Genomic DNA, 22,723 nt, shown 5'->3' with positions numbered 1-22,723 from the left:
ACAAATTTGGGTCTTTTCAAGCGGCAAAAAATTGTAAGGGTAAGCTTTGATAAAAACAAAAAGCACGTCAACGGTACCAGGGATTCCCAGCCAGTCTCCCTTGCTGGTACTTGCCCAGCCTCAAGCTGCTTTGCATTTGCGATCTGACGAGGACAGGCACATTCAGCTTAGAGTGACCATTGACAGATAGTTAGCACCAGTGCGGGTCTTTTCAAGCGGCAAAAAATCGTAAGGGTAAGCTTTGATAAAAACAAAAAGCACGTCAGCGGTACCAGGGATTCCCAGCCAGTCTCCCATGCTGGTACTTGCCCAGCCTCAAGCTGCTTAGCATTTGCGATCTGACGAGAGCAGGCACATTCAGCTTAGAGTGGCCATTGACAGATAGTGAGCAACTCTGCGGGCCTTTTCAAGAGGAATAGAATCGTAAGGGTAAGCTTTGATGAAAAAAAACGAAACGTCAATGGCACCAGGGATTCCCAGCCAGTCTCCCATGCTGGTACTTGCCCAGCCTCAAGCTGCTTTGCATTTGCGATCTGACGAGGGCAGGCACATTCAGCTTAGAGTGGCCATTGACAGACAGTTAGCACCTGTGCGGGTCTTTTCAAGCGGAAAAAATCGTAAGTGTAAGCTTTGATAAAAACAAAACAATGTGGGAACCGTGCCAGGGATTCCCTGCCAGTCTACCAAGCTGATACTTGCCCAGCCTCAAGCTACTTTGCATTTGTGATCTGACGAAGGCAGGAACATTGAGCTTAGTGCGGCCATTGATGGATTGTTAGCAACCCCGCAAGTTTTTTCAAGAGGAAGAGAATCGTAATACAAAGCTTTGATGAAAACTAAAAAGCATGTCAACGGTACCAGGAATTCCCAGCCAGTCTCCCATGCTGGTACTTGCCCAGCCTCAAGTAGCTCAGCATTTGCGATCTGACGAGGGCAGGCCCATTCAGCATAAAGAAGTAATTGACAGATAGGTCTGTAGCACAAATTTGGGTCTTTTCAAGCGGCAAAAAATTGTAAGGGTAAGCTTTGATAAAAACAAAAAGCACGTCAACGGTACCAGGGATTCCCAGTCAGTCTCCCTTGCTGGTACTTGCCCAGCCTCAAGCTGCTTTGCATTTGCGATCTGACGAGGACAGGCACATTCAGCTTAGAGTGACTATTGACAGATAGTTAGCACCAGTGCGGGTCTTTTCAAGCGGCAAAAAATCGTAAGGGTAAGCTTTGATAAAAACAAAAAAGCACGTTAACGGTACCAGGGATTCCCAGCCAGTCTCCCATGCTGGTACTTGCCCAGCCTCAAGCTGCTTTGCATTTGCGATCTGACGAGGGCAGGCACATTCAGCTTAGAGTGGCCATTGACAGACAGTTAGCACCTGTGCGGGTCTTTTCAAGCGGAAAAAATCGTAAATGTAAGCTTTGATAAAAACAAAACAATGTGGGAACCGTGCCAGGGATTCCCTGCCAGTCTACCAAGCTGATACTTGCCCAGCCTCAAGCTACTTTGCATTTGTGATCTGACGAAGGCAGGAACATTGAGCTTAGTGCGGCCATTGATGGATTGTTAGCAACCCCGCAAGTTTTTTCAAGAGGAAGAGAATCGTAATACAAAGCTTTGATGAAAACTAAAAAGCATGTCAACGGTACCAGGAATTCCCAGCCAGTCTCCCATGCTGGTACTTGCCCAGCCTCAAGTAGCTCAGCATTTGCGATCTGACGAGGGCAGGCCCATTCAGCATAAAGAAGTAATTGACAGATAGGTCTGTAGCACAAATTTGGGTCTTTTCAAGCGGAAAAAAATCGTAAGGGTAAGCTTTGATAAAAACAAAAAGCACGTCAACGGTACCAGGGATTCCCAGCCAGTCTCCCATGCTGGTACTTGCCCAGCCTCAAGCTGCTTTGCATTTGCGATCTGACGAGGGCAGGCACATTCAGCTTAGAGTGACCGTTGACAGATAGTTAGCACCAGTGCGGGTCTTTTCAAGCGGAAAAAAATCGTAAGGGTAAGCTTTGATAAAAACAAAAAGCACGTCAACGGTACCAGGGATTCCCAGCCAGTCTCCCTTGCTGGTACTTGCCCAGCCTCAAGCTGCTTTGCATTTGCGATCTGACGAGGACAGGCACATTCAGCTTAGAGTGACCATTGACAGATAGTTAGCACCAGTGCGGGTCTTTTCAAGCGGCAAAAAATCGTAAGGGTAAGCTTTGATAAAAACAAAAAGCACGTCAGCGGTACCAGGGATTCCCAGCCAGTCTCCCATGCTGGTACTTGCCCAGCCTCAAGCTGCTTAGCATTTGCGATCTGACGAGAGCAGGCACATTCAGCTTAGAGTGGCCATTGACAGATAGTGAGCAACTCTGCGGGCCTTTTCAAGAGGAATAGAATCGTAAGGGTAAGCTTTGATGAAAAAAAACGAAACGTCAATGGCACCAGGGATTCCCAGCCAGTCTCCCATGCTGGTACTTGCCCAGCCTCAAGCTGCTTTGCATTTGCGATCTGACGAGGGCAGGCACATTCAGCTTAGAGTGGCCATTGACAGACAGTTAGCACCTGTGCGGGTCTTTTCAAGCGGAAAAAATCGTAAGTGTAAGCTTTGATAAAAACAAAACAATGTGGGAACCGTGCCAGGGATTCCCTGCCAGTCTACCAAGCTGATACTTGCCCAGCCTCAAGCTACTTTGCATTTGTGATCTGACGAAGGCAGGAACATTGAGCTTAGTGCGGCCATTGATGGATTGTTAGCAACCCCGCAAGTTTTTTCAAGAGGAAGAGAATCGTAATACAAAGCTTTGATGAAAACTAAAAAGCATGTCAACGGTACCAGGAATTCCCAGCCAGTCTCCCATGCTGGTACTTGCCCAGCCTCAAGTAGCTCAGCATTTGCGATCTGACGAGGGCAGGCCCATTCAGCATAAAGAAGTAATTGACAGATAGGTCTGTAGCACAAATTTGGGTCTTTTCAAGCGGCAAAAAATTGTAAGGGTAAGCTTTGATAAAAACAAAAAGCACGTCAACGGTACCAGGGATTCCCAGTCAGTCTCCCTTGCTGGTACTTGCCCAGCCTCAAGCTGCTTTGCATTTGCGATCTGACGAGGACAGGCACATTCAGCTTAGAGTGACTATTGACAGATAGTTAGCACCAGTGCGGGTCTTTTCAAGCGGCAAAAAATCGTAAGGGTAAGCTTTGATAAAAACAAAAAGCACGTTAACGGTACCAGGGATTCCCAGCCAGTCTCCCATGCTGGTACTTGCCCAGCCTCAAGCTGCTTTGCATTTGCGATCTGACGAGGGCAGGCACATTCAGCTTAGAGTGGCCATTGACAGACAGTTAGCACCTGTGCGGGTCTTTTCAAGCGGAAAAAATCGTAAATGTAAGCTTTGATAAAAACAAAACAATGTGGGAACCGTGCCAGGGATTCCCTGCCAGTCTACCAAGCTGATACTTGCCCAGCCTCAAGCTACTTTGCATTTGTGATCTGACGAAGGCAGGAACATTGAGCTTAGTGCGGCCATTGATGGATTGTTAGCAACCCCGCAAGTTTTTTCAAGAGGAAGAGAATCGTAATACAAAGCTTTGATGAAAACTAAAAAGCATGTCAACGGTACCAGGAATTCCCAGCCAGTCTCCCATGCTGGTACTTGCCCAGCCTCAAGTAGCTCAGCATTTGCGATCTGACGAGGGCAGGCCCATTCAGCATAAAGAAGTAATTGACAGATAGGTCTGTAGCACAAATTTGGGTCTTTTCAAGCGGAAAAAAATCGTAAGGGTAAGCTTTGATAAAAACAAAAAGCACGTCAACGGTACCAGGGATTCCCAGCCAGTCTCCCATGCTGGTACTTGCCCAGCCTCAAGCTGCTTTGCATTTGCGATCTGACGAGGGCAGGCACATTCAGCTTAGAGTGACCGTTGACAGATAGTTAGCACCAGTGCGGGTCTTTTCAAGCGGAAAAAAATCGTAAGGGTAAGCTTTGATAAAAACAAAAAGCACGTCAACGGTACCAGGGATTCCCAGCCAGTCTCCCATGCTGGTACTTGCCCAGCCTCAAGCTGCTTTGCATTTGCGATCTGACGATGGCAGGCACATTCAGCTTAGAGTGACCGTTGACAGATAGTTAGCACCAGTGCGGGTCTTTTCAAGCGGAAAAAAATCGTAAGGGTAAGCTTTGATAAAAACAAAAAGCACGTCAACGGTACCAGGGATTCCCAGCCAGTCTCCCATGCTGGTACTTGCCCAGCCTCAAGCTGCTTTGCATTTGCGATCTGACGAGGGCAGGCACATTCAGCTTAGAGTGACCATTGACAGATAGTTAGCACCAGTGCGGGTCTTTTCAAGCGGAAAAAAATCGTAAGGGTAAGCTTTGATAAAAACAAAAAGCACGTCAACGGTACCAGGGATTCCCAGCCAGTCTCCCATGCTGGTACTTGCCCAGCCTCAAGCTGCTTTGCATTTGCAGTCTGACGAGGGCAGGCACATTCAGCTTAGAATGACCATTGACAGATCGTTAGCACCAGTGCGGGTCTTTTCAAGCGGAAAAAAATTGTAAGGGTAAGCTTTGATAAAAACAAAAAGCACGTCAGCGGTACCAGGGATTCCCAGCCAGTCTCCCATGCTGGTACTTGCCCAGCCTCAAGCTGCTTTGCATTTGCGATCTGACGAGGGCAGGCACATTCAGCTTAGAGTGGCCATTGACAGACAGTTAGCACCTGTGCGGGTCTTTTCAAGCGGAAAAAATCGTAAGTGTAAGCTTTGATAAAAACAAAACAATGTGGGAACCGTGCCAGGGATTCCCTGCCAGTCTACCAAGCTGATACTTGCCCAGCCTCAAGCTACTTTGCATTTGTGATCTGACGAAGGCAGGAACATTGAGCTTAGTGCGGCCATTGATGGATTGTTAGCAACCCCGCAAGTTTTTTCAAGAGGAAGAGAATCGTAATACAAAGCTTTGATGAAAACTAAAAAGCATGTCAACGGTACCAGGAATTCCCAGCCAGTCTCCCATGCTGGTACTTGCCCAGCCTCAAGTAGCTCAGCATTTGCGATCTGACGAGGGCAGGCCCATTCAGCATAAAGAAGTAATTGACAGATAGGTCTGTAGCACAAATTTGGGTCTTTTCAAGCGGCAAAAAATTGTAAGGGTAAGCTTTGATAAAAACAAAAAGCACGTCAACGGTACCAGGGATTCCCAGCCAGTCTCCCTTGCTGGTACTTGCCCAGCCTCAAGCTGCTTTGCATTTGCAATCTGACGAGGACAGGTACATTCAGCTTAGAGTGACTATTGACAGATAGTTAGCACCAGTGCGGGTCTTTTCAAGCGGCAAAAAATCGTAAGGGTAAGCTTTGATAAAAACAAAAAGCACGTTAACGGTACCAGGGATTCCCAGCCAGTCTCCCATGCTGGTACTTGCCCAGCCTCAAGCTGCTTTGCATTTGCGATCTGACGAGGGCAGGCACATTCAGCTTAGAGTGGCCATTGACAGACAGTTAGCACCTGTGCGGGTCTTTTCAAGCGGAAAAAATCGTAAGTGTAAGCTTTGATAAAAACAAAACAATGTGGGAACCGTGCCAGGAATTCCCTGCCAGTCTACCAAGCTGATACTTGCCCAGCCTCAAGCTACTTTGCATTTGTGATCTGACGAAGGCAGGAACATTGAGCTTAGTGCGGCCATTGATGGATTGTTAGCAACCCCGCAAGTTTTTTCAAGAGGAAGAGAATCGTAATACAAAGCTTTGATGAAAACTAAAAAGCATGTCAACGGTACCAGGAATTCCCAGCCAGTCTCCCATGCTGGTACTTGCCCAGCCTCAAGTAGCTCAGCATTTGCGATCTGACGAGGGCAGGCCCATTCAGCATAAAGAAGTAATTGACAGATAGGTCTGTAGCACAAATTTGGGTCTTTTCAAGCGGAAAAAAATCGTAAGGGTAAGCTTTGATAAAAACAAAAAGCACGTCAACGGTACCAGGGATTCCCAGCCAGTCTCCCATGCTGGTACTTGCCCAGCCTCAAGCTGCTTTGCATTTGCGATCTGACGAGGGCAGGCACATTCAGCTTAGAGTGACCGTTGACAGATAGTTAGCACCAGTGCGGGTCTTTTCAAGCGGAAAAAAATCGTAAGGGTAAGCTTTGATAAAAACAAAAAGCACGTCAACGGTACCAGGGATTCCCAGCCAGTCTCCCATGCTGGTACTTGCCCAGCCTCAAGCTGCTTTGCATTTGCGATCTGATGAGGGCAGGCACATTCAGCTTAGAGTGACCGTTGACAGATAGTTAGCACCAGTGCGGGTCTTTTCAAGCGGAAAAAAATCATAAGGGTAAGCTTTGATAAAAACAAAAAGCACGTCAACGGTACCAGGGATTCCCAGCCAGTCTCCCATGCTGGTACTTGCCCAGCCTCAAGCTGCTTTGCATTTGCGATCTGACGAGGGCAGGCACATTCAGCTTAGAGTGACCATTGACAGATAGTTAGCACCAGTGCGGGTCTTTTCAAGCGGAAAAAAATCGTAAGGTTAAGCTTTGATAAAAACAAAAAGCACGTCAACGGTACCAGGGATTCCCAGCCAGTCTCCCATGCTGGTACTTGCCCAGCCTCAAGCTGCTTTGCATTTGCGATCTGACGAGGGCAGGCACATTCAGCTTAGAGTGACCATTGACAGATTGATAGCACCAGTGCGGGTCTTTTCAAGCGGAAAAAAATCGTAAGGGTAAGCTTTGATAAAAACAAAAAGCACGTCAGCGGTACCAGGGATTCCCAGCCAGTCTCCCATGCTGGTACTTGCCCAGCCTCAAGCTGCTTAGCATTTGCAATCTGACGAGAGCAGGCACATTCAGCTTAGAGTGGCCATTGACAGATAGTGAGCAACTCTGCGGGCCTTTTCAAGAGGAATAGAATCGTAAGGGTAAGCTTTGATGAAAAAAAAAGAAACGTCAATGGCACCAGGGATTCCCAGCCAGTCTCCCATGCTGGTACTTGCCCAGCCTCAAGCTGCTTTGCATTTGCGATCTGACGAGGGCAGGCACATTCAGCTTAGAGTGGCCATTGACAGACAGTTAGCACCTGTGCGGGTCTTTTCAAGCGGAAAAAATCGTAAGTGTAAGCTTTGATAAAAACAAAACAATGTGGGAACCGTGCCAGGGATTCCCTGCCAGTCTACCAAGCTGATACTTGCCCAGCCTCAAGCTACTTTGCATTTGTGATCTGACGAAGGCAGGAACATTGAGCTTAGTGCGGCCATTGATGGATTGTTAGCAACCCCGCAAGTTTTTTCAAGAGGAAGAGAATCGTAATACAAAGCTTTGATGAAAACTAAAAAGCATGTCAACGGTACCAGGAATTCCCAGCCAGTCTCCCATGCTGGTACTTGCCCAGCCTCAAGTAGCTCAGCATTTTGCGATCTGACGAGGGCAGGCCCATTCAGCATAAAGAAGTAATTTACAGATAGGTCTGTAGCACAAATTTGGGTCTTTTCAAGCGGCAAAAAATTGTAAGGGTAAGCTTTGATAAAAACAAAAAGCACGTCAACGGTACCAGGGATTCCCAGCCAGTCTCCCTTGCTGGTACTTGCCCAGCCTCAAGCTGCTTTGCATTTGCGATCTGACGAGGACAGGCACATTCAGCTTAGAGTGACCATTGACAGATAGTTAGCACCAGTGCGGGTCTTTTCAAGCGGCAAAAAATCGTAAGGGTAAGCTTTGATAAAAACAAAAAGCACGTTAACGGTACCAGGGATTCCCAGCCAGTCTCCCATGCTGGTACTTGCCCAGCCTCAAGCTGCTTTGCATTTGCGATCTGACGAGGGCAGGCACATTCAGCATAAAGAAGTAATTGACAGATAGGTCTGTAGCACAAATTTGGGTCTTTTCAAGCGGAAAAAAATCGTAAGGGTAAGCTTTGATAAAAACAAAAAGCACGTCAACGGTACCAGGGATTCCCAGCCAGTCTCCCATGCTGGTACTTGCCCAGCCTCAAGCTGCTTTGCATTTGCGATCTGACGAGGGCAGGCACATTCAGCTTAGAGTGACCGTTGACAGATAGTTAGCACCAGTGCGGGTCTTTTCAAGCGGAAAAAAATCGTAAGGGTAAGCTTTGATAAAAACAAAAAGCACGTCAACGGTACCAGGGATTCCCAGCCAGTCTCCCATGCTGGTACTTGCCCAGCCTCAAGCTGCTTTGCATTTGCGATCTGACGAGGGCAGGCACATTCAGCTTAGAGTGACCGTTGACAGATAGTTAGCACCAGTGCGGGTCTTTTCAAGCGGAAAAAAATCGTAAGGGTAAGCTTTGATAAAAACAAAAAGCACGTCAACGGTACCAGGGATTCCCAGCCAGTCTCCCATGCTGGTATTTGCCCAGCCTCAAGCTGCTTTGCATTTGCGATCTGACGAGGGCAGGCACATTCAGCTTAGAGTGACCATTGACAGATCGTTAGCACCAGTGCGGGTCTTTTCAAGCGGAAAAAAATCGTAAGGGTAAGCTTTGATAAAAACAAAAAGCACGTCAGCGGTACCAGGGATTCCCAGCCAGTCTCCCATGCTGGTACTTGCCCAGCCTCAAGCTGCTTAGCATTTGCGATCTGACGAGAGCAGGCACATTCAGCTTAGAGTGGCCATTGACAGATAGTGAGCAACTCTGCGGGCCTTTTCAAGAGGAATAGAATCGTAAGGGTAAGCTTTGATGAAAAAAAAAGAAACGTCAATGGCACCAGGGATTCCCAGCCAGTCTCCCATGCTGGTACTTGCCCAGCCTCAAGCTGCTTTGCATTTGCGATCTGACGAGGGCAGGCACATTCAGCTTAGAGTGGCCATTGACAGACAGTTAGCACCTGTGCGGGTCTTTTCAAGCGGAAAAAATCGTAAGTGTAAGCTTTGATAAAAACAAAACAATGTGGGAACCGTGCCAGGGATTCCCTGCCAGTCTACCAAGCTGATACTTGCCCAGCCTCAAGCTACTTTGCATTTGTGATCTGACGAAGGCAGGAACATTGAGCTTAGTGCGGCCATTGATGGATTGTTAGCAACTCCGCAAGTTTTTTCAAGAGGAAGAGAATCGTAATACAAAGCTTTGATGAAAACTAAAAAGCACGTCAACGGTACCAGGGATTCCCAGCCAGTCTCCCATGCTGGTACTTGCCCAGCCTCAAGCTGCTTTGCATTTGCGATCTGAAGAGGGCAGGCACATTCAGCTTAGAGTGACCATTGACAGATAGTTAGCACCAGTGCGGGTCTTTTCAAGCGGAAAAAAATCGTAAGGGTAAGCTTTGATAAAAACAAAAAGCACGTCAACGGTACCAGGGATTCCCAGCCAGTCTCCCATGCTGGTACTTGCCCAGCCTCAAGCTGCTTAGCATTTGCGATCTGACGAGAGCAGGCACATTCAGCTTAGAGTGGCCATTGACAGATAGTGAGCAACTCTGCGGGCCTTTTCAAGAGAAATAGAATCGTAAGGGTAAGCTTTGATGAAAAAAAAAGAAACGTCAATGGCACCAGGGATTCCCAGCCAGTCTCCCATGCTGGTACTTGCCCAGCCTCAAGCTGCTTTGCATTTGCGATCTGACGAGGGCAGGCACATTCAGCTTAGAGTGGCCATTGACAGACAGTTAGCACCTGTGCGGGTCTTTTCAAGCGGAAAAAATCGTAAGTGTAAGCTTTGATAAAAACAAAACAATGTGGGAACCATGCCAGGGATTCCCTGCCAGTCTACCAAGCTGATACTTGCCCAGCCTCAAGCTACTTTGCATTTGTTATCTGACGAAGGCAGGAACATTGAGCTTAGTGCGGCCATTGATGGATTGTTAGCAACTCCGCAAGTTTTTTCAAGAGGAAGAGAATCGTAATACAAAGCTTTGATGAAAACTAAAAAGCATGTCAACGGTACCAGGAATTCCCAGCCAGTCTCCCATGCTGGTACTTGCCCAGCCTCAAGCAGCTCAGCATTTGCGATCTGACGAGGGCAGGCCCATTCAGCATAAAGAAGTAATTGACAGATAGGTCTGTAGCACAAATTTGGGTCTTTTCAAGCGGCAAAAAATCGTAAGGGTAAGCTTTGATAAAAACAAAAAGCACGTTAACGGTACCAGGGATTCCCAGCCAGTCTCCCATGTTGGTACTTGCCCAGCCTCAAGCTGCTTTGCATTTGCGATCTGACGAGGGCAGGCACATTCAGCTTAGAGTGACCGTTGGCAGATAGTTAGCACCAGTGCGGGTCTTTTCAAGCGGAAAAAAATCGTAAGGGTAAGCTTTGATAAAAACAAAAAGCACGTCAACGGTACCAGGGATTCCCAGCCAGTCTCCCATGCTGGTACTTGCCCAGCCTCAAGCTGCTTTGCAATCTGACGAGGGCAGGCACATTCAGCTTAGAGTGACCGTTGACAGATAGTTAGCACCAGTGCGGGTCTTTTCAAGCGGAAAAAAATCGTAAGGGTAAGCTTTGATAAAAACAAAAAGCACGTCAACGGTACCAGGGATTCCCAGCCAGTCTCCCATGCTGGTACTTGCCCAGCCTCAAGCTGCTTTGCATTTGCGATCTGACGAGGGCAGGCACATTCAGCTTAGAGTGACCGTTGACAGATAGTCAGCACCAGTGCGGGTCTTTTCAAGCGGAAAAAAATCGTAAGGGTAAGCTTTGATAAAAACAAAAAGCACGTCAACGGTACCAGGGATTCCCTGCCAGTCTCCCATGCTGGTACTTGCCCAGCCTCAAGCTGCTTTGCATTTGCGATCTGACGAGGGCAGGCACATTCAGCTTAGAGTGACCATTGACAGATCGTTAGCACCAGTGCGGGTCTTTTCAAGCGGAAAAAAATCGTAAGGGTAAGCTTTGATAAAAACAAAAAGCACGCCAGCGGCACCAGGGATTCCCAGCCAGTCTCCCATGCTGGTACTTGCCCAGCCTCAAGCTGCTTAGCATTTGCGATCTGACGAGAGCAGGCACATTCAGCTTAGAGTGGCCATTGACAGATAGTGAGCAACTCTGCGGGCCTTTTCAAGAGGAATAGAATCGTAAGGGTAAGCTTTGATGAAAAAAAAAGAAACGTCAATGGCACCAGGGATTCCCAGCCAGTCTCCCATGCTGGTACTTGCCCAGCCTCAAGCTGCTTTGCATTTGCGATCTGACGAGGGCAGGCACATTCAGCTTAGAGTGGCCATTGACAGACAGTTAGCACCTGTGCGGGTCTTTTCAAGCGGAAAAAATCGTAAGTGTAAGCTTTGATAAAAACAAAACAATGTGGGAACCGTGCCAGGGATTCCCTGCCAGTCTACCAAGCTGATACTTGCCCAGCCTCAAGCTACTTTGCATTTGTGATCTGACGAAGGCAGGAACATTGAGCTTAGTGCGGCCATTGATGGATTGTTAGCAACTCCGCAAGTTTTTTCAAGAGGAAGAGAATCGTAATACAAAGCTTTGATGAAAACTAAAAAGCATGTCAACGGTACCAGGGATTCCCAGCCAGTCTCCCATGCTGGTACTTGCCCAGCCTCAAGCTGCTTAGCATTTGCGATCTGACGAGGGCAGGCACATTCAGCTTAGAGTAACCGTTGACAGATAGTTAGCACCAGTGCGGGTCTTTTCAAGCGGAAAAAAATCGTAAGGGTAAGCTTTGATAAAAACAAAAAGCACATCAACGGTACCAGGGATTCCCAGCCAGTCTCCCATGCTGGTACTTGCCCAGCCTCAAGCTGCTTTGCATTTGCGATCTGACGAGGGCAGGCACATTCAGCTTAGAGAAACCGTTGACAGGTAGTTAGCATCAGTGCGGGTCTTTTCAAGCGGAAAAAAATCGTAAGGGTAAGCTTTGATAAAAACAAAAAGCACGTCAACGGTACCAGGGATTCCCAGCCAGTCTCCCATGCTGGTACTTGCCCAGCCTCAAGCTGCTTTGCATTTGCGATCTGAAGAGGGCAGGCACATTCAGCTTAGAGTGACCATTGACAGATAGTTAGCACCAGTGCGGGTCTTTTCAAGCGGAAAAAAATCGTAAGGGTAAGCTTTGATAAAAACAAAAAGCACGTCAACGGTACCAGGGATTCCCAGCCAGTCTCCCATGCTGGTACTTGCCCAGCCTCAAGCTGCTTAGCATTTGCGATCTGACGAGAGCAGGCACATTCAGCTTAGAGTGGCCATTGACAGATAGTGAGCAACTCTGCGGACCTTTTCAAGAGGAATAGAATCGTAAGGGTAAGCTTTGATGAAAAAAAAGGAAACGTCAATGGCACCAGGGATTCCCAGCCAGTCTCCCATGCTGGTACTTGCCCAGCCTCAAGCTGCTTTGCATTTGCGATCTGATGAGGGCAGGCACATTCAGCTTAGAGTGGCCATTGACAGACAGTTAGCACCTGTGCGGGTCTTTTCAAGCGGAAAAAATCGTAAGTGTAAGCTTTGATAAAAACAAAACAATGTGGGAACCGTGCCAGGGATTCCCTGCCAGTCTACCAAGCTGATACTTGCCCAGCCTCAAGCTACTTTGCATTTGTGATCTGACGAAGGCAGGAACATTGAGCTTAGTGCGGCCATTGATGGATTGTTAGCAACTCCGCAAGTTTTTTCAAGAGGAAGAGAATCGTAATACAAAGCTTTGATAAAAACTAAAAAGCATGTCAACGGTACCAGGGATTCCCAGCCAGTCTCCCATGCTGGTACTTGCCCAGCCTCAAGCTGCTTTGCATTTGCGATCTGACGAGGGCAGGCACATTCAGCTTAGAGTGACCGTTGACAGATAGTTAGCACCAGTGCGGGTCTTTTCAAGCGGAAAAAAATCGTAAGGGTAAGCTTTGATAAAAACAAAAAGCACGTCAACGGTACCAGGGATTCCCAGCCAGTCTCCCATGCTGGTACTTGCCCAGCCTCAAGCTGCTTTGCATTTGCGATCTGACGAGGGCAGGCACATTCAGCTTAGAGTGACCGTTGACAGATAGTTAGCACCAGTGCGGGTCTTTTCAAGCGGAAAAAAATCGTAAGGGTAAGCTTTGATAAAAACAAAAAGCACGTCAACGGTACCAGGGATTCCCAGCCAATCTCCCATGCTGGTACTTGCCCAGCCTCAAGCTGCTTTGCATTTGCGATCTGAAGAGGGCAGGCACATTCAGCTTAGAGTGACCATTGACAGATAGTTAGCACCAGTGCGGGTCTTTTCAAGCGGAAAAAAATCGTAAGGGTAAGCTTTGATAAAAACAAAAAGCACGTCAACGGTACCAGGGATTCCCAGCCAGTCTCCCATGCTGGTACTTGCCCAGCCTCAAGCTGCTTAGCATTTGCGATCTGACGAGAGCAGGCACATTCAGCTTAGAGTGGCCATTTACAGATAGTGAGCAACTCTGCGGGCCTTTTCAAGAGGAATAGAATCGTAAGGGTAAGCTTTGATGAAAAAAAAAGAAACGTCAATGGCACCAGGGATTCCCAGCCAGTCTCCCATGCTGGTACTTGCCCAGCCTCAAGCTGCTTTGCATTTGCGATCTGACGAGGGCAGGCACATTCAGCTTAGAGTGGCCATTGACAGACAGTTAGCACCTGTGCGGGTCTTTTCAAGCGGAAAAAATCGTAAGTGTAAGCTTTGATAAAAACAAAACAATGTGGGAACCGTGCCAGGGATTCCCTGCCAGTCTACCAAGCTGATACTTGCCCAGCCTCAAGCTACTTTGCATTTGTGATCTGACGAAGGCAGGAACATTGAGCATAGTGCGGCCATTGATGGATTGTTAGCAACTCCGCAAGTTTTTTCAAGAGGAAGAGAATCGTAATACAAAGCTTTGATGAAAACTAAAAAGCATGTCAACAGTACCAGGAATTCCCAGCCAGTCTCCCATGCTGGTACTTGCCCAGCCTCAAGCTGCTTTGCATTTGCGATCTGACGAGGGCAGGCACATTCAGCTTAGAGTGACCGTTGATAGATAGTTAGCACCAGTGCGGGTCTTTTCAAGCGGAAAAAAATCGTAAGGGTAAGCTTTGATAAAAACAAAAAGCACGTCAACGGTACCAGGGATTCCCAGCCAGTCTCCCATGCTGGTACTTGCCCAGCCTCAAGCTGCTTTGCATTTGCAATCTGACGAGGGCAGGCACATTCAGCTTAGAGTGACCGTTGACAGATAGTTAGCACCAGTGCGGGTCTTTTCAAGCGGAGAAAAATCGTAAGGGTAAGCTTTGATAAAAACAAAAAGCACGTCAACGGTACCAGGGATTCCCAGCCAGTCTCCCATGCTGGTACTTGCCCAGCCTCAAGCTGCTTTCCATTTGCGATCTGACGAGGGCAGGCACATTCAGCTTAGAGTGACCGTTGACAGATAGTTAGCACCAGTGCGGGTCTTTTCAAGCGGAAAAAAATCGTAAGGGTAAGCTTTGATAAAAACAAAAAGCACGTCAACGGTACCAGGGATTCCCAGCCAGTCTCCCATGCTGGTACTTGCCCAGCCTCAAGCTGCTTTGCATTTGCGATCTGACGAGGGCAGGCACATTCAGCTTAGAGTGACCATTGACAGATCGTTAGCACCAGTGCGGGTCTTTTCAAGCGGAAAAAAATCGTAAGGGTAAGCTTTGATAAAAACAAAAAGCACGTCAGCGGTACCAGGGATTCCCAGCCAGTCTCCCATGCTGGTACTTGCCCAGCCTCAAGCTGCTTAGCATTTGCGATCTGACGAGAGCAGGCACATTCAGCTTAGAGTGGCCATTGACAGATAGTGAGCAACTCTGCGGGCCTTTTCAAGAGGAATAGAATCGTAAGGGTAAGCTTTGATGAAAAAAAAAGAAACGTCAATGGCACCAGGGATTCCCAGCCAGTCTCCCATGCTGGTACTTGCCCAGCCTCAAGCTGCTTTGCATTTGCGATCTGACGAGGGCAGCCACATTCAGCTTAGAGTGGCCATTGACAGACAGTTAGCACCTGTGCGGGTCTTTTCAAGCGGAAAAAATCGTAAGTGTAAGCTTTGATAAAAACAAAACAATGTGGGAACCGTGCCAGGGATTCCCTGCCAGTCTACCAAGCTGATACTTGCCCAGCCTCAAGTTACTTTGCATTTGTGATCTGACGAAGGCAGGAACATTGAGCTTAGTGCGGCCATTGATGGATTGTTAGCAACTCCGCAAGTTTTTTCAAGAGGAAGAGAATCGTAATACAAAGCTTTGATGAAAACTAAAAAGCATGTCAACGGTACCAGGGATTCCCAGCCAGTCTCCCATGCTGGTACTTGCCCAGCCTCAAGCTGCTTTGCATTTGCGATCTGACGAGGGCAGGCACATTCAGCTTAGAGTGACCGTTGACAGATAGTTAGCACCAGTGCGGGTCTTTTCAAGAGGAAAAAAATCGTAAGGGTAAGCTTTGATAAAAACAAAAAGCACGTCAACGGTACCAGGGATTCCCAGCCAGTCTCCCATGCTGGTACTTGCCCAGCCTCAAGCTGCTTTGCATTTGCGATCTGACGAGGGCAGGCACATTCAGCTTAGAGTGGCCATTTACAGACAGTTAGCACCTGTGCGGGTCTTTTCAAGCGGAAAAAATCGTAAGTGTAAGCTTTGATAAAAACAAAACAATGTGGGAACCGTGCCAGGGATTCCCTGCCAGTCTACCAAGCTGATACTTGCCCAGCCTCAAGCTACTTTGCATTTGTGATCTGATGAAGGCAGGAACATTGAGCTTAGTGCGGCCATTGATGGATTGTTAGCAACTCCGCAAGTTTTTTCAAGAGGAAGAGAATCGTAATACAAAGCTTTGATGAAAACTAAAAAGCATATCAACGGTACCAGGAATTCCCAGCCAGTCTCCCATGCTGGTACTTGCCCAGCCTCAAGTAGCTCAGCATTTGCGATCTGACGAGGGCAGGCCCATTCAGCATAAAGAAGGAATTGACAGATAGGTCTGTAGCACAAATTTGGGTCTTTTCAAGCGGCAAAAAATCGTAAGGGTAAGCTTTGATAAAAACAAAAAGCACGTTAACGGTACCAGGGATTCCCAGCCAGTCTCCCATGCTGGTACTTGCCCAGCCTCAAGCTGCTTTGCATTTGCGATCTGACGAGGGCAGGCACATTCAGCTTAGAGTGACCGTTGACAGATAGTTAGCACCAGTGCGGGTCTTTTCAAGCGGAAAAAAATCGTAAGGGTAAGCTTTGATAAAAACAAAAAGCACGTCAACGGTACCAGGGATTCCCAGCCAGTCTCCCATGCTGGTACTTGCCCAGTCTCAAGCTGCTTTGCATTTGCGATCTGACGAGGGCAGGCACATTCAGCTTAGAGTGACCGTTGACAGATAGTTAGCACCAGTGCAGGTCTTTTCAAGCGGAAAAAAATCGTAAGGGTAAGCTTTGATAAAAACAAAAAGCACGTCAACGGTACCAGGGATTCCCAGCCAGTCTCCCATGCTGGTACTTGCCCAGCCTCAAGCTGCTTTGCATTTGCGATCTGACGAGGGCAGGCACATTCAGCTTAGAGTGACCATTGACAGATCGTTAGCACCAGTGCGGGTCTTTTCAAGCGGAAAAAAATCGTAAGGGTAAGCTTTGATAAAAACAAAAAGCACGTCAGCGGTACCAGGGATTCCAAGCCAGTCTCCCATGCTGGTACTTGCCCAGCCTCAAGCTGCTTAGCATTTGCGATCTGACGAGAGCAGGCACATTCAGCTTAGAGTGGCCATTGACAGATAGTGAGCAACTCTGCGGGCCTTTTCAAGAGGAATAGAATCGTAAGGGTAAGCTTTGATGAAAAAAAAAGAAACGTCAATGGCACCAGGGATTCCCAGCCAGTCTCCCATGCTGGTACTTGCCCAGCCTCAAGCTGCTTTGCATTTGCGATCTGACGAGGGCAGGCACATTCAGCTTAGAGTGGCCATTGACAGACAGTTAGCACCTGTGCGGGTCTTTTCAAGCGGAAAAAATCGTAAGTGTAAGCTTTGATAAAAACAAAACAATGTGGGAACCGTGCCAGGGATTCCCTGCCAGTCTACCAAGCTGATACTTGCCCAGCCTCAAGCTACTTTGCATTTGTGATCTGACGAAGGCAGGAACATTGAGCTTAATGCGGCCATTGATGGATTGTTAGCAACTCCGCAAGTTTTTTCAAGAGGAAGAGAATCGTAATACAAAGCTTTGATGAAAGCTAAAAAGCATGTCAACGGTACCAGGGATTCCCAGCCAGTCTCCCATGCTGGTACTTGCCCAGCCTCAAGCTGCTTTGCATTTGCGATCTGACGAGGGCAGGAACATTCAGCTTAGAGTGACCGTTGACAGATAGTTAGCACCAGTGCGGGTCTTTTCAAGCGGAAAAAAATCGTAAGGGTAAGCTTTGATAAAAACAAAAAGCACGTCAACGGTACCAGGGATTCCCAGCCAGTCTCCCATGCTGGTACTTGCCCAGCCTCAAGCTGCTTTGCATTTGCGATCTGACGAGGGCAGGCACATTCAGCTTAGAGTGACCGTTGACAGATAGTTAGCACCAGTGCGGGTCTTTTCAAGCGGAAAAAAATCGTAAGGGTAAGCTTTGATAAAAACAAAAAGCACGTCAACGGTACCAGGGATTCCCAGCCAGTCTCCCATGCTGGTACTTGCCCAGCCTCAAGCTGCTTTGCATTTGCGATCTGAAGAGGGCAGGCACATTCAGCTTAGAGTGACCGTTGACAGATTGTTAGCACCAGTGCGGGTCTTTTCAAGCGGAAAAAAATCGTAAGGGTAAGCTTTGATAAAAACAAAAAGCACGTCAACGGTACCAGGGATTCCCAGCCAGTCTCCCATGCTGGTACTTGCCCAGCCTCAAGCTGCTTTGCATTTGCGATCTGACGAGTGCAGGCACATTCAGCTTAGAGTGACCGTTGACAGATAGTTAGCACCAGTGCGGGTCTTTTCAAGCGGAAAAAAATCGTAAGGGTAAGCTTTGATAAAAACAAAAAGCACGTCAATCCAGTGATTCCCAGCCAGTCTCCCATGCTGGTACTTGCCCAGCCTCAAGCTGCTTTGCATTTGCGATCTGACGAGGGCAGGCACATTCAGCTTAGAGTGACCGTTGACAGATAGTTAGCACCAGTGCGGGTCTTTTCAAGCGGAAAAAAATCGTAAGGGTAAGCTTTGATAAAAACAAAAAGCACGTCAGCGGTACCAGGGATTCCCAGCCAGTCTCCCATGCTGGTACTTGCCCAGCCTCAAGCTGCTTTGCATTTGCGATCTGACGAGGGAAGGCACATTCAGCTTAGAGTGACCATTGACAGATCGTTAGCACCAGTGCGGGTCTTTTCAAGCGGAAAAAAATCGTAAGGGTAAGCTTTGATAAAAACAAAAAGCACGTCAACGGTACCAGGGATTCCCAGCCAGTCTCCCATGCAGGTACTTGCCCAGCCTCAAGCTGCTTTGCATTTGCGATCTGACGAGGGCAGGCACATTCAGCTTAGAGTGACCGTTGACAGATAGTTAGCACCAGTGCGGGTCTTTTCAAGCGGAAAAAAATCGTAAGGGTAAGCTTTGATAAAAACAAAAAGCACGTCAACGGTACCAGGGATTCCCAGCCAGTCTCCCATGCTGGTACTTGCCCAGCCTCAAGCTGCTTTGCATTTGCGATCTGACGAGGGCAGGCACATTCAGCTTAGAGTGACCATTGACAGATCGTTAGCACCAGTGCGGGTCTTTTCAAGCGGAAAAAAATCGTAAGGGTAAGCTTTGATAAAAACAAAAAGCACGTCAGCGGTACCAGGGATTCCCAGCCAGTCTCCCATGCTGGTACTTGCCCAGCCTCAAGCTGCTTAGCATTTGCGATCTGACGAGAGCAGGCACATTCAGCTTAGAGTGGCCATTGACAGATAGTGAGCAACTCTGCGGGCCTTTTCAAGAGGAATAGAATTGTAAGGGTAAGCTTTGATGAAAAAAAAAGAAACGTCAATGGCACCAGGGATTCCCAGCCAGTCTCCCATGCTGGTACTTGCCCAGCCTCAAGCTGCTTTGCATTTGCGATCTGACGAGGGCAGGCACATTCAGCTTAGAGTGGCCATTGACAGACAGTTAGCACCTGTGCGGGTCTTTTCAAGCGGAAAAAATCGTAAGTGTAAGCTTTGATAAAAACAAAACAATGTGGGAACCGTGCCAGGGATTCCCTGCCAGTCTACCAAGCTGATACTTGCCCAGCCTCAAGCTACTTTGCATTTGTGATCTGACAAAGGCAGGAACATTGAGCTTAGTGCGGCCATTGATGGATTGTTAGCAACTCCGCAAGTTTTTTCAAGAGGAAGAGAATCGTAATACAAAGCTTTGATGAAAACTAAAAAGCATGTCAACGGTACCAGGGATTCCCAGCCAGTCTCCCATGCTGGTACTTGCCCAGCCTCAAGCTGCTTTGCATTTGCGATCTGACGAGGGCAGGTACATTAAGCTTAGAGTGACCGTTGACAGATAGTTAGCACCAGTGCGGGTCTTTTCAAGCGGAAAAAAATCGTAAGGGTAAGCTTTGATAAAAACAAAACAATGTGGGAACCGTGCCAGGGATTCCCTGCCAGTCTACCAAGCTGATACTTGCCCAGCCTCAAGCTACTTTGCATTTGTGATCTGACGAAGGCAGGAACATTGAGCTTAGTGCGGCCATTGATGGATTGTTAGCAACTCCGCAAGTTTTTTCAAGAGGAAGAGAATCGTAATACAAAGCTTTGATGAAAACTAAAAAGCATGTCAACGGTACCAGGAATTCCCAGCCAGTCTCCCATGCTGGTACTTGCCCAGCCTCAAGTAGCTCAGCATTTGCGATCTGACGAGGGCAGGCCCATTCAGCATAAAGAAGTAATTGACAGATAGGTCTGTAGCACAAATTTGGGTCTTTTCAAGCGGCAAAAAATCGTAAGGGTAAGCTTTGATAAAAACAAAAAGCACGTTAACGGTACCAGGGATTCCCAGCCAGTCTCCCATGCTGGTACTTGCCCAGCCTCAAGCTGCTTTGCATTTGCGATCTGACGAGGGAAGGCACATTCAGCTTAGAGTGACCGTTGACAGATAGTTAGCACCAGTGCGGGTCTTTTCAAGCGGAAAAAAATCGTAAGGGTAAGCTTTGATAAAAACAAAAAGCACGTCAACGGTACCAGGGATTCCCAGCCAGTCTCCCATGCTGGTACTTGCCCAGCCTCAAGCTGCTTTGCATTTGCGATCTGACGAGGGCAGGCACATTCAGCTTAGAGTGACCGTTGACAGATAGTTAGCACCAGTGCGGGTCTTTTCAAGCGGAAAAAAATCGTAAGGGTAAGCTTTGATAAAAACAAAAAGCACGTCAACGGTACCAGGGATTCCCAGCCAGTCTCCCATGCTGGTACTTGCCCAGCCTCAAGCTGCTTTGCATTTGCGATCTGACGAGGGCAGGCACATTCAGCTTAGAGTGACCGTTGACAGATAGTTAGCACCAGTGCGGGTCTTTTCAAGCGGAAAAAAATCGTAAGGGTAAGCTTTGATAAAAACAAAAAGCACGTCAACGGTACCAGGGATTCCCAGCCAGTCTCCCATGCTGGTACTTGCCCAGCCTCAAGCTGCTTTGCATTTGCGATCTGACGAGGGCAGGCACATTCAGCTTAGAGTGACCATTGACAGATCGTTAGCACCAGTGCGGGTCTTTTCAAGCGGAAAAAAATCGTAAGGGTAAGCTTTGATAAAAACAAAAAGCACTTCAGCGGTACCAGGGATTCCCAGCCAGTCTCCCATGCTGGTACTTGCCCAGCCTCAAGCTGCTTAGCATTTGCGATCTGACGAGAGCAGGCACATTCAGCTTAGAGTGGCCATTGACAGATAGTGAGCAACTTTGCGGGCCTTTTCAAGAGGAATAGAATCGTAAGGGTAAGCTTTGATGAAAAAAAAAGAAACGTCAATGGCACCAGGGATTCCCAGCCAGTCTCCCATGCTGGTACTTGCCCAGCCTCAAGCTGCTTTGCATTTGCGATCTGACGAGGGCAGGCACATTCAGCTTAGAGTGGCCATTGACAGACAGTTAGCACCTGTGCGGGTCTTTTCAAGCGGAAAAAATCGTAAGTGTAAGCTTTGATAAAAACAAAACAATGTGGGAACCGTGCCAGGGATTCCCTGCCAGTCTACCAAGCTGATACTTGCCCAGCCTCAAGCTACTTTGCATTTGTGATCTGACGAAGGCAGGAACATTGAGCTTAGTGCGGCCATTGATGGATTGTTAGCAACTCCGCAAGTTTTTTCAAGAGGAAGAGAATCGTAATACAAAGCTTTGATGAAAACTAAAAAGCATGTCAACGGTACCAGGGATTCCCAGCCAGTCTCCCATGCTGGTACTTGCCCAGCCTCAAGCTGCTTTGCATTTGCGATCTGACGAGGGCAGGCACATTCAGCTTAGAGTGACCGTTGACAGATAGTTAGCACCAGTGCGGGTCTTTTCAAGCGGAAAAAAATCGTAAGGGTAAGCTTTGATAAAAACAAAAAGCACGTCAACGGTACCAGGGATTCCCAGCCAGTATCCCATGCTGGTACTTGCCCAGCCTCAAGCTGCTTTGCATTTGCTATCTGACGAGGGCAGGCACATTCAGCTTACAGTGACCGTTGATAGATAGTTAGCACCAGTGCGGGTCTTTTCAAGCGGAAAAAAATCGTAAGGGTAAGCTTTTATAAAAACAAAAAGCACGTCAACGGTACCAGGGATTCCCAGCCAGTCTCCCATGCTGGTACTTGCCCAGCCTCAAGCTGCTTTGCATTTGCGATCTGACGAGGGCAGGCACATTCAGCTTAGAGTGACCATTGACAGATAGTTTGCACCAGTGCGGGTCTTTTCAAGCGGAAAAAAATAGTAAGGGTAAGCTTTGATAAAAACAAAAAGCACGTCAACGGTACCAGGGATTCCCAGCCAGTCTCCCATGCTGGTACTTGCCCAGCCTCAAGCTGCTTTGCATTTGCGATCTGACGAGGGCAGGCACATTCAGCTTAGAGTGAGCGTTGACAGATCGTTAGCACCAGTGCGGGTCTTTTCAAGCGGAAAAAAATCGTAAGGGTAAGCTTTGATAAAAACAAAAAGCACGTCAGCGGCCCCAGGGATTCCCAGCCAGTCTCCCATGCTGGTACTTGCCCAGCCTCAAGCTGCTTAGCATTTGCGATCTGACGAGAGCAGGCACATTCAGCTTAGAGTGGCCATTGGCAGATAGTGAGCAACTCTGCGGGCCTTTTCAAGAGGAATAGAATCGTAAGGGTAAGCTTTGATGAAAAAAAAAGAAACATCAATGGCACCAGGGATTCCCAGCCAGTCTCCCATGCTGGTACTTGCCCAGCCTCAAGCTGCTTTGCATTTGCGATCTGACGAGGGCAGGCACATTCAGCTTAGAGTGGCCATTGACAGACAGTTAGCACCTGTGCGGATCTTTTCAAGCGGAAAAAATCGTAAGTTTAAGCTTTGATAAAAACAAAACAATGTGGGAACCGTGCCAGGGATTCCCTGCCAGTCTACCAAGCTGATACTTGCCCAGCCTCAAGCTACTTTGCATTTGTGATCTGACGAAGGCAGGAACATTGAGCTTAGTGCGGCCATTGATGGATTGTTAGCAACTCCGCAAGTTTTTTCAAGAGGAAGAGAATCGTAATACAAAGCTTTGATGAAAACTAAAAATCATGTCAACGGTACCAGGGATTCCCAGCCAGTCTCCCATGCTGGTACTTGCCCAGCCTCAAGCTGCTTTGCATTTGCAATCTGACGAGGGCAGGCACATTCAGCTTAGAGTGACCGTTGACAGATAGTTAGCACCAGTGCGGGTCTTTTCAAGCGGAAAAAAATCGTAAGGGTAAGCTT

At 47.9% G+C, this 22,723-nt stretch overlaps 4 pseudogenes; all 4 read right to left on the bottom strand.

The window, feature by feature from the left end:
• Positions 1–15,125: 15,125 nt before the first annotated feature.
• On the bottom strand, positions 15,126–15,244 carry LOC138659743 (5S ribosomal RNA; annotated as a pseudogene).
• Positions 15,245–17,081: 1,837 nt separating this feature from the next.
• Positions 17,082–17,200, bottom strand: LOC138659899 (5S ribosomal RNA; annotated as a pseudogene).
• Positions 17,201–19,223: 2,023 nt separating this feature from the next.
• Positions 19,224–19,342, bottom strand: LOC138659910 (5S ribosomal RNA; annotated as a pseudogene).
• A 1,838-nt stretch (positions 19,343–21,180) lies between these two features.
• Positions 21,181–21,299, bottom strand: LOC138659742 (5S ribosomal RNA; annotated as a pseudogene).
• Between the last annotated feature and the right edge of the window lie 1,424 nt (positions 21,300–22,723).

Source organism: Ranitomeya imitator, chromosome 1, assembly GCF_032444005.1.
Source record: "Ranitomeya imitator isolate aRanImi1 chromosome 1, aRanImi1.pri, whole genome shotgun sequence".
In the NCBI taxonomy this organism is placed as follows: domain Eukaryota; kingdom Metazoa; phylum Chordata; class Amphibia; order Anura; family Dendrobatidae; genus Ranitomeya; species Ranitomeya imitator.
The sequence above is the reverse complement of the archived record's forward strand: the minus strand, read 5'-3'. Positions and strand labels throughout refer to the sequence as shown.